Here is a 12011-nt window from a genome sequence, read left to right on the forward strand (position 1 = left end):
GCGGGCAACTCGGTACTACATGCGAATAGCGCCCACTCCGATCATCTAATTCAGAGTATACCATTTGGGGAGATGATACGGTTGAGGAGAATATGTAGTGATGACAAGGATCTGAAACATGCACAGGCATCTAGCAAAGAAAGATTTCTAGCTCGGGGATACTCTCCTAAATGCATAGACAACGCCATTCAGAAAAGTGATCAATTAAGTCGGGACACCCTTTTAAACAACCAAAGTAAGCCAGAGGCGACTACCAAAGACAAAGAGGGGTCATTTAGGTTTATATTCGGGTACAATAAGCAAAGTAAAAACATCAAAAAAATCATAGACAGGAACTGGCCTATAGTTTTGGGGGACCCAGTTATTGGGCAGATGTTACCAAGGAAAGCTGCTATATCATACAGCAGAGCGCCCTCTATGAAGGATACCTTGGTACGTAACGACCTAGACGCTGCAGGAAAAGGTACTTGGTTAGGTCAACGCCAGGGTTTCTTTAAATTCAAAGCATGTATGGCATGCCAATATGGTCTCAATGCCACTTCCTACAAAACCCCTTTTAATCCTACAGAGATCCCGATCACCAAGGCCCTAACGTGAAAAACGAATCATGTGGTCTATGTGCTGGAGTGCCCTTGCAGTCTCCGGTATATATGCAGTACTATACTGCAGGGACATAAGAGGGTACTCCAGCACATTAGGGCAATCAAAAACTAAGACCCATCCTATCCGGTGGCTCGACACTTTGGAGAAAAACACAATGCAGACCGAGTGAGAGCCCTACTGCAATTAGAGACAAAGGGGCAGATTTATGAGCCCCTTGCGCCACTTTTGCGTCACTTTTAACATGGGAAAAGTGACGCAAAAGTGGTGCAAGGGGCTCATAAATCTGCCCCAAAGTATATTCTAAATCTTGACACTAAACATCCGGGGGTCTGAATCAAACTGAGGACCTATATACTTGCCTCTAATACAATACTGAGGAGATCATAAGAGGGCGGACACAAAGGTCAGTAGGGGGAACCAATATCACAATCTAATTGAGCTGTCAATCTAAATTTGAACAAATTTTTGTAAATATTAGACATTAGCTCATGCTGGCGCATGCTTCCATAGTTCTATTTACACTTACACACGGTTTTTATAATACATTAGTCAATGGATATGTTTTGTTTTTTAACACATGCATTCAGCACTTTACACAAATTAGTTTTGCACTAATTGAACATTTCAGTCTATCAGTTTACATATGAACGGTTTACATTTACTAGTACTGTAATCAAAGCTTTAATATTGGGCAAAGCTATTGTAGGCTGATGCCAATAGGTATTTAAACCTGGACGCCAGCAAGCATCATGAAAACTGAGTTTGTAAATTTGTACAATGCTATGGTATCAATGCAACAGCTTTTAGATATATTACAGTACTGATGGTTATTTGTATTTTATAAATCATTTTAAAGGGACAAATTGGAGGTTATAAAATGTATTTAAACACATATTTTTTCAAACTTGGCTTTCAAGATCCCCTTGTAACACATAAGTATCTTTTTTATATCTATGAGATCGAATAATGTGATGTTTGATGCACAGGTCACTTTAAAAAACAAAACAATGTGTATTTAAGCCAATCTCACACCGTGTAGCGCATCATGTGAGCAAGATCTCTGTGGGATCGAAACGTGTCATGCTGGTGATGTGGTGCAAGGGAGCAGAATAAACTTTGCTGCACGTACCTGTGGTCCGTCCTCTGTTCTTGAAGCGCCGAGAGAATAAACGGCGCGAGGAGTTTACTTTATATATATTCATATATATTTTTATCCACCACAGCACTCCCACAAGGGAAGAAGAGGTCGCACTCCAAACAGCTTTTTAACTCCGTTTTAATGTCGCAGAACCAACAATTTCCCAACGCGTTTCGGTATCCCAGATACCTTGTTCACGGTTGTTGTTTGCTCAATGCTTTCAAAAACACTTGTTCTTTTAATAAAGTGAATTGAAGGAAGTTCACTGACATCATTTCCTGACATCTCTCACCATTCACCCTTTGGATTATGGGTGATGTAGTCCTTGCTTAACCAGTCAATTATTTACTTTAGAATGTTCGTATTTTTGCATTTGCATTTTTATTTTCCATTTCCATTTTGTGAGTCTTTTGATTTTTTGCCCTCCGGTGGGATGCGTTCATACTTCTTTACGTATATGTTTCAAGCCCTCTGGTGGGCACTCATTGGATTCGTGATTGCAATCTGTTTGATTTTGTTTCAAGCCCTCTGGTGGGCATACTCCTTGAGTTATTGATTCAATTTACTTTGACCCATTTGATTTATGATTGCAATCAAAAATATATTTTGATATATATATATATATATATTATCTACTGGCGGTAGCCAGTAGATAGTTATAGTTAGGACCGTGTTTCCATAGGAAATCCGCAACATTCTATTTGGAATAACTTTGGCGCCGGTTGACGAATCCTCGCAAAATTTTCAAAATAGGTGGAGCGCTCCGCCCCGCTCCTACCCTGAAAGTCTCGGGGTGATTCGTCAAGCGGGGACCGAGAAAAAAGGGGGGTCCCAAAACACGTTTTCCCCATGCATTTTTCCATAGGACCTTTAGTCGAAGGTACAGCCCGAACGGCTGAACAGAATTACTTGAAATTTGGCAGAGAGGTAGTCCTCAGGTCAGGGAAGTGCCTTTTGCAGGTCTGGTGTCAATCTGTTCAGTAGTTCCTGAGAAAATCAAAAGTAAAATCATATATATATATGTGGGCGGAGCCTAACCACAAATCTCATCCTGAGATCTGATTGGCTGTCAGCACTTCATCCAAGAAGTGTTGGCAGCCATCTTGGGACCAATATACATGATAGCACCTCATTAAAAAGCATTGCAGGTAATAGAAGGTTTTAAGACTTTAGTTACATTATAAATCATTTGTTGATGGTACCATACTCATTTTAGGAATTGTGGTCTGTTCTAAGGTGATTTCACCATGTGAAAAAGCCTTCTGCTGGGATATCATGATTGAGAGAAATATATTTTCTCATGCTTTTCCCACAGAGGTTTGGAAGGTGATCTATAAGCTAAACTGAGAGCTTATTTTCTGTAAATTCACATTATCTTTCTCAGTCATGTGAGAATGAAGTCTGACATTCTCAGTAAAACATGTACATCCAACAAGGGCAGAGACTGTCAGTTGATTCCTTTGTGTTCTACTGCAGCTTCCCAGAGTGTTCCAAAGAACAACTAGAGCGCTAACAGTCCTACTTATGATAAACGTATGGCACACCTGAAGCCATCTTGCTTGGATTAAAGTGGTAACTCTTAAAACATTTAATTTAAAAAGGAACAAAATGAGGGGGTTCATTTTTCCATAAAAAGTATGATTAGTGCTGCAGAAAGAAAAATTAGGGCACATTTTGAGTGACTTCTCAAATCCTCTTCTATTTCATAAAAAAATTCTGACATGCAGACTGAAACATGCACTTTCAATACCAGCAGCAGTTTTCCCTGGTGAGCAGTAGCTTTACTACAGTGATCTAATGAGCAAAAAGAGTGCTAACATTCTGAATTTATGGCAAATGTGTGACACATCTGAATGCCTTCTTGATGGAATCAAAGTAAAAAACTGAAAGTATTTCCTACTGAGGAGACTGCAGTAAATGAGGAAATTAGGAAACTTCATAACAAATAAGTCTCCCAAGATGGCCACCAGAGACAAAAGAGCCCAAATGTAGCCCAAATATCACCCAGATGTAGCCCAAGTGTAGCCCAATGACAGAATGTCCCAGAGTGTTCTTAAAAACAACTAGAGCGCTTACTGTCTTCATTATGACAAAAGTATGGCACACCTGAAGCCATCTTGATTGGAATAAACTGGTAACACTTAAAACATTTAATTTAAAAAAGGAACACAATGAGGGGGTTCATTTTGCCATAGAAATTATGATTAATGCTGAAGAAAGAAAATGAGGGCACATTTTGAGTGACTTTTCAAATCCTCTTCTATTTCATTAAAAAATTCTGACATGCAGACTGAAACATGCACTTTTAATACCAGGAGCAGACTTCCATGGTGAACAGTAGTTTTACTACAGTGATCTAATGAGCAACTAGAGTGCTAACATTCAGAATTTATGGCAAATGTGTGACATATCTGAATACCTTCATGATGGAATGAAAGTAAAAAACTGAAAGCATTTCCTACTGAGGAGACTGCAGTACATGAGGAAATTAGGAAACTTCATAACAAATTAATCTCCCAAGATGGCCACCGGAGACAAAAGAGCCCAAATGTAGCCCAAAATCACCCAGATGTAGCTCAAATATAGCCCAATGACAGAAGTGTGCAAAACACTTATTATTTTGTGTTTTTGCAGTGTTATATAGTGCAGACTTATCAGGTATTGGAGTGCTTTACATGAGCATTGGTTACATCACACAAGAACAAATTCATTTTGGTTGTAGACATGGGGAGACTAAGTGATTTGACCAGAATCACAGAATGTCGAGCTGAAGCAGAAACTCCAACCTTGTTCCCCAGTTGCAAAGTCTGCAGTTCTGGAAGTAACACCACATCCTCTCCCCTGAGTGCAACATTTAATCAAGTGGTCAACTGGATAAAAAAACATAAAGATAACAAATAATTTAAAAGTGCTTTGTCGCTCTTTGAAAACTCAGAAAATATGTCCTTATTTTAGTCTTTTAGAGCACTAACCACAATTTTGATGCCAATAAGACCCTCTCATATATGTAATTTCTAAAGGAAATGCTCTAGGTATTTTTACAGTTTTGATTACATCAAGATGACGTCAGGCGTTCCACACTTTTGTAATGAATATAGAATGTTAGCAATCTAGTTGTTCATTAGGATACTGTTGAGAGGCAGAGGCCAGGGGCACGGACTCTGAAAATTGAAGGCAGGTAGGAGGGTGCAAAGGAAACAATTTAACCACACTGAGCAGGCAGGAAGGGCCGTGGCAGCACAACAGACTATGGAGGGCAGTGGAAAGGGGGGCAGGGGCAACAAACCAACAATACAGGACTTGCAAGAGAGGCTGTGGCAATGTACTAGACCATTGTGGGCAGAAGGAAGAGGCAATGGTAGTACAACCATACATGCCAACAGACCCGATTCAGCCAGGAAACGTCCAATGTTTTTAAGCTCAAATGGGCTTTATTTGATCTGTCTCCTGTCTACAATCTCCTCTTTTTCAATGTAACTCAAAGGGGAACATCAATACCCCAGTTTTTTTTCAAAATCTCCCTCTTACCAAGTTCAAAATGTTCGCAAGTATGGTACATGGAAGGAAATGGGGTAGGGACATGGACTTGGATAACAGAGGACAGGAGGGACATGGAGAGGTGCACCAAATTGACCCTGCAGGGCAGGCATCAGGATTTGCAGCAGCACAATACACCACACAGGGCATGCGGGACGGGAGTGCAGCACAACAATCCATAGAAAGCAAGAGGGAGGGGACAGGACCAAGCACATGGACAACAGAGAACAGAGGGGCAAGAGGCAATGGTAGCTAGCTGACCATAATGGACAGACAGGAGAGAAAGCTGCAGCATAACAGACCATAAAGGGCAGGAGGGACGGATCAGGGGCATTACAATGGAACAGACAAGCCAGGAGGGAGGGAGTAGGGGTATGCACATGTAAACAGAGGGCTGGGGGCAAGGGGGCAGGGCAGGAGCAGCAAGATAGCCATGGAGGTCAGGCAGGATGGGCACTAGAAGCAAGACACACCATGAAGAGCAATAGTGAGACTGTGATGGCATACACACAGACCATGGAGGGAAGGTGGGAGGGGGTCAGGGGCAGCTAACTGACCACACAGGGAAGGTGGGAGGGGCCATGGCAGCACAGAAGACCATGCATGGCAAGTGGGAGGGTTAGTGATAGCACAATGGCTATGATGGGCAAGAAGGAGGGTGCAGGGGCATGCACAAAGGACGATGGAGGATAGAAGGGAGGGTCAGGACCTGTGCACAGACAAGAAAGTTCAGGGGAAGGGGCCTCACAACAGACCGCACGGGGCAGGCAGGAGGAGCAGTTGCAGCACAATAGACCAGGGAGGGCAGAAGGGTGTGGCAGTACAATGGACCATGTAGGACAGGAGGAAGAGGATAGGGGCATGGCATGTGGACAGGCAGGGTGGAGGTGGCAGGGACAGGTTACAGTCATCTGACAATGCTAGGCAGGTGGGAGGGGAGTGGCAGCTCAACAGAACACTCAGAGTAGATAGGAGTGGCAGGTCCATGGAACATGGTAGGCAAAAAGGATGGAGCAGGAGCATGCACAAAGACATCGGAGGGCAGGGGGAAGGAGAATAGGGGCAGCAAGCTAAGCACAGAGTTTAAGCATGAGGTTAATGATGGGGCATAGAATTGGGCAATGGAGGGCAGGAGGAGTGGACTGGTACATCATACTAAATTGAGGGCAGTGGCAGCACATCAGACCATGCATGGCAGGAGGGAGGAGGCTAGTCCATGGATTCACACAACAGAGGATAGGGAGGAGGGGGATGGGGCAGCAAGCTAACTGTTCAGAGAAGGCGGGTATTAGGAACTTTATTGTTTTTAAAACGTGTGTCTGTGCGAACTACTTAAAATATGAACAAGTATGCAGCATAATCTCACTTTTATTCAGGAAGAAGAGGACGTTTGTGACTGTGACTCCGGGCTCACTTGGCAGAAACACCCCCTGACCCTCCACCCCCTATCGCAAAATGTAATGCCTGTGAAAAGGATAGGTGAACACAGTGTTATATAGAACATAGTCCTGAGAGCATGATTGAAAATGAAAACTAGATATAGTGTATGGTATAAACTATGCACCAAAAATTGTGATATAAGATGAACTGGGCGTGAAATATAATATGCAATACATTGTGCGCAATGACAGATTCATTGGAGAGCGCGAGATAGCACAGGCACTAGTGCGTGCTATGCGATATGCGCCTTGGAGTGTAATATGCACAGGGCAGTGTTGTGTAACCTAACTAGTCTCTAAAGTTGTAATATAAAATATGTGCTGGGGAGTGTAACGTTGCATACGCACTGTGACAAAGATATGGATCCCAGATTGTAATATGTATGGCATAGCACTGTGCGTTATAACATAGGCATCGAGGAAGGCACGTTAGATGGGGCAATATAACCCGTGCGAAGACAAGTGTGGCATGACATATTCACGGGGTGGTGTTACAGTGCACATGGGCTAGAGAGTGTCATAGCATATGCACTAGCTAGTGGAATACAACACAGAGGTGTGTGGCACTCAGCAGGCAATGATGGGTGTAACACAGCATTGGGCTCTGCCAGGAGCGTGCTGTGACTCTCAAATGATGTTCGTCCCCTTTCCAGAGAGTAAAATAAAAAGTATTACACATCCGGCAGTGGATGTGTGTTTTATTAACCGTGAGGGGGGTTTCTTGCATAGTTTTGGTCGAATTTGTTTCGAATCCCCTTTGAATGGCTTGGTGTGCATGTATATTAAATGTGCCAGTCAATAGCTACCCATGTTTGGATAAATAAACGACAAGGATGTCTACCGGGATTAGGCACGGTAGGGCATCAATCATGTCAGAGCTTCACTAGTGGTGTAAATACATTCCAGGTGGATTCATTGTATGCATAGTCGCCTTTTCATGAAAATCACGCAAATCGTCATGGTGATAGGTACGTACGGTTTGTCCAGCATGTCCTAGGTGTGTCTATAAATATATATTTTTAAAAAATAATAAAAAACAGTGGCCGGCCCTGGGGATTGGGGTCAAAAAAATATAATTAGGAGACAGGCCCTGGGGGATGGGGTCATCAGGGCCAATAAATTAGAATAAGAAGGGGAACCACACAGCCCCCCTTCTTAAAAAATTAAAATAAATAAAAGACTGGCATCGTGCCGGACGCCACGCCCATCCTTGCAGCACTCTGCAAACGCGCCCCCTGGCGAGTTTTAAGTTGGGGAATTAATTCCTCTTCAATACTGAGGGTCCCTGAGGGCCAACTAGCCCAACAGGCATCTCCAGTATGCGCCAGGGAGCTGCGCTGCAGACAGTTGTTCTGAGGCCAAGCCCCTTTTTACACCTCTCTGCAACGCAGCTCTGTGGCGCTTACTGGAGGTACCTAGTGGTCTAGTTTGACCCTAGGGACCCTTAGGATTCAAGGGGACTTAATCTCTCAACTTAGAACAGCCACAGGGCGCGTTTACGCAGTGGTGAAGGGAGGGGATGGGGCCTGAGGTGACGTGTGCAAACACGCACTATGGCACGTTTTAAATTGGGGATATAATTTCCCTTCAATACTGAGGGCCCCTGAGGGCTAACTAGCCCACCAAGTGCTTCCAGTAAGCGCCACTGAGCTGCATTGCAGAGAGGTGGTCCAGGCCGTGCCACTTTTTACACCTCTCTGCAACGCAACTCTGTGGCACTTACTGGAGATGCCTGTTGGGCTAGTTGGACCCTAGGGACCCTCAGGATTCAAATGAACTTAATCTCCCAACTAAAAACGGACACAGGGCGTGTTTACACAGTGGTGAAGGGAGGGGACAGGGCCTGAGTTAACGTGTGCAAAAACGCCCTGTGGCCTGTTATAAGAGGTAGTTTTAATCCCCCTGCCCTATTATATACTAGGGGTTTACAGAGGAGGTCATGCTAATCACAGGGGGACCCCAACGCATAATGTTCCCTAGTGTATATAGGTGTTTTCACCGTATTCTAAGTGTCTTTTAACATAGCACTGGCTCTAGGACTGGTTAGTCAGACTCAGTTACCACCAGTATCCATCTGAAAAAGTTGAGGGTACAGGATGATTTTGCAACAAGGCTTCTTTCTGCTCTTCTTTTTGTTCTTTTTGCACGTTATCCTTCTTCCTGCACTTTTCTTCGTCTTTGAGGACTTCTGTTGCTTCTTTCTGCACTTCTTTTTTTTCTTTCTGTGCATTTTTTCTTCTTTCTTCACATGTCCTATCTCTGTAGGCATAGTTAGAAATTAGCATTTAAAAAACCTTTGAGATTCACAGAAAAAACCATAGGTTTCAGGCACGTTATAGTTAGGAATTAGCATTTAAAAAACCTCAGAAACTCACTGAAAACACCATAGGTTTCAGGGGTGTTATAGTTAGCTGGACTTTTCACTTGTACAAAACCATTGAAATTCCCCCGTTATAGTTAGTTCAGCTAACTATAACTCGCGCACCTGCAATGCACTGCTGATGACGTCACATATTACATCAATCATGACATGGTCAGTGACATCACTCATGACATCACTGATGACATCTCAAATGACATCACTGATGACATCACTGATTACATCATCCTTGTGATAGAGTGGCAGACCTCCTCTCACCCTAATATAACCTTTGATACACACATTCAAAAATAGAGACTAAAATTTTCAAAACAATGGACATACCAATACCAGTTACAACAACCTCTTCAGTAATTCTAAGATCCACATACACATCCACTCATTCACCAACAGTCCTATACAGTCACTCATACATGTACTCACTCATCATATGCTGAGATGCTGAATAAAAGCCTCATTGCCAGTAATGGGCCTCAAGTTTTCTGTTACACTTGGTGGTGTTTTGATGGGCTGCTCCATGCCCATTGTGTTGAGGCCGCCCTGAAGGGTCGGGGGCTCCGGATTTGGAGAATGCTATGTGGATATTTAACGAGGAGCAGGACCCACTCACGTGCCCAGCCTACTCAGGAATGCCAATGGGGCGAAAACATGAGCGCGTGTGGAAGGGATTCAGGACGGACCACATTCCGTTCTGATCGTGCTGGTTAAATGGTGCCTTTTTTTGAGCTTGGTTGGAGTAACGCAGCATTGTGCAGAGAAACCAACTCACCTGACTGTGTAATTACAAGATTCCACTCCAACATCAGTGCGACTGCCATTCTGAAAAATAAAGCTGAATTTGGTGAGCATTAACGAGGACTTCCAGAACGTACTTTTTAATGTATTTTGCAGTGCACTATGGGATTTGTATTTTTTAATACCCAGTCACGGACCACATTCCGTTCTGATCGTGCTGGTTAAATGGTGCCTTTTTTTGAGCTTGGTTGGAGTAACGCAGCATTGTGCAGAGAAACCAACTCACCTGACTGTGTAATTACAAGATTCCACTCCAACATCAGTGCGACTGCCATTCTGAAAAATAAAGCTGAATTTGGTGAGCATTAACGAGGACTTCCAGAACGTACTTTTTAATGTATTTTGCAGTGCACTATGGGATTTGTATTTTTTAATACCCAGTCACGTGACCCAAGAACTTTAAAGCACGCACAAGCGCACTTGGCAATTAGATCGTCTAACTTCCACCTGTGAGCAAGGCCAATTTGTGGTTGAAACGTTAGGTAAATGGAAGTAGGCTGTGCTGCGAGATGCTGAATAAAAGCCTCATTGCCAGTAATGGGCCTCAAGTTTTCTGTTACACTTGGTGGTGTTTTGATGGGCTGCTCCATGCCCATTGTGTTAAGGCCGCCCTGAAGGGTCGGGGGCTCCGGATTTGGAGAATGCTATGTGGATATTTAACAAGGAGCAGGACCCACTCACGTGCCCAGCCTACTCAGGAATGCCAATGGGGCGAAAACATGAGCGCGTGTGGAAGGGATTCAGGACGGACCACATTCCGTTCTGATCGTGCTGGTTATATGGTGCCTTTTTTTGAGCTTGGTTGGAGTAACGCAGCATTGTGCAGAGAAACCAACTCACCTGACTGTGTAATTACAAGATTCCACACCAACATCAGTGCGACTGCCATTCTGAAAAATAACGCTGAATTTGGTGAGCATTAACGAGGACTTCCAGAACGTACTTTTTAATGTATTTTGCAGTGCACTATGGGATTTGTATTTTTTAATACCCAGTCACGTGACCCAAGAACTTTAAAGCACGCACAAGCGCACTTGGCAATTAGATCGTCTGACTTCCACCTGTGAGCAAGGCCAATTTGTGGTTGAAACGTTAGGTAAATGGAAGTATGCTGTGCTGCGAGATGCTGAATAAAAGCCTCATTGCCAGTAATGGGCCTCAAGTTTTCCGTTACACTTGGTGGTGTTTTGATGGGCTGCTCCATGCCCATTGTGTTGAGGCCGCCCTGAAGGGTCGGGGGCTCCGGATTTGGAGAATGCTATGTGGATATATATATATCTATATATATATATATATATATATATATATATATATATATATATATATATATATATATATATATTACCTACTGGCGGTCGCCAGTAGGTAGTTATAGTTAGGACCACGTTTCCATAGGAAAACCGCAACATTCTATTTTGAATAACTTTGGCGCCGGTCGACGAATCCTCGCGAAATTTTCAAAACTAATGGGGCGCTACGCTCCGCTCCTACCCTGAAAGTCTCGGGGGGATTCGTCAAGCGGGGGCTGAGATAAAAGGGGGGTCCCAAAACGCGTTTTTCCCATGCATTTTTCCATAGGACCTTTAGACACAGCCACAGCCCGAACGGCTGAACAGAGTTCCTTGAAATTTGGCAGAGAGGTAGTCTACAGGTCAAGGAAGTGCCTTTTGTAGGTTTGGTGTAAATCTGTTCAGTAGATTCTGAGAAAATAGCCTTTAAATCAATATATATATCTGAGCCAGCTTACGGTGCGCTTACGGTGCGCTTACCGTACGCGTACGGTGACGTGCGCGAGCGCGATTCTGATTGGCTGTTAAATCTTAGTAAACATTCGAATCGGTCGAAACCAGGAAGCGGCGGCCGCCATTTTATCTCTCGCACTCTGAGTGGGGCAGCATAAACAAAGACAAAAAACATCTAAAGGGGCAGTATATTCAGTTCTTAACCACCCAGCATTCATATAGGTGTCCCCAAACAACCCCCAAGGCCAAAATCGCCGATTACGCTTACCGTACGCGTATGGTAAAAAAATTAAAAAAAAAAAACAATTATCCACACTCTCTCCACCCCGTGTGCCAATGGTGCCCGAAGGGCACCATCTGTGCATGGCATATAAAGT

Source organism: Triturus cristatus, chromosome 3_1, assembly GCF_964204655.1.
Source record: "Triturus cristatus chromosome 3_1, aTriCri1.1, whole genome shotgun sequence".
NCBI classification, from domain to species: domain Eukaryota; kingdom Metazoa; phylum Chordata; class Amphibia; order Caudata; family Salamandridae; genus Triturus; species Triturus cristatus.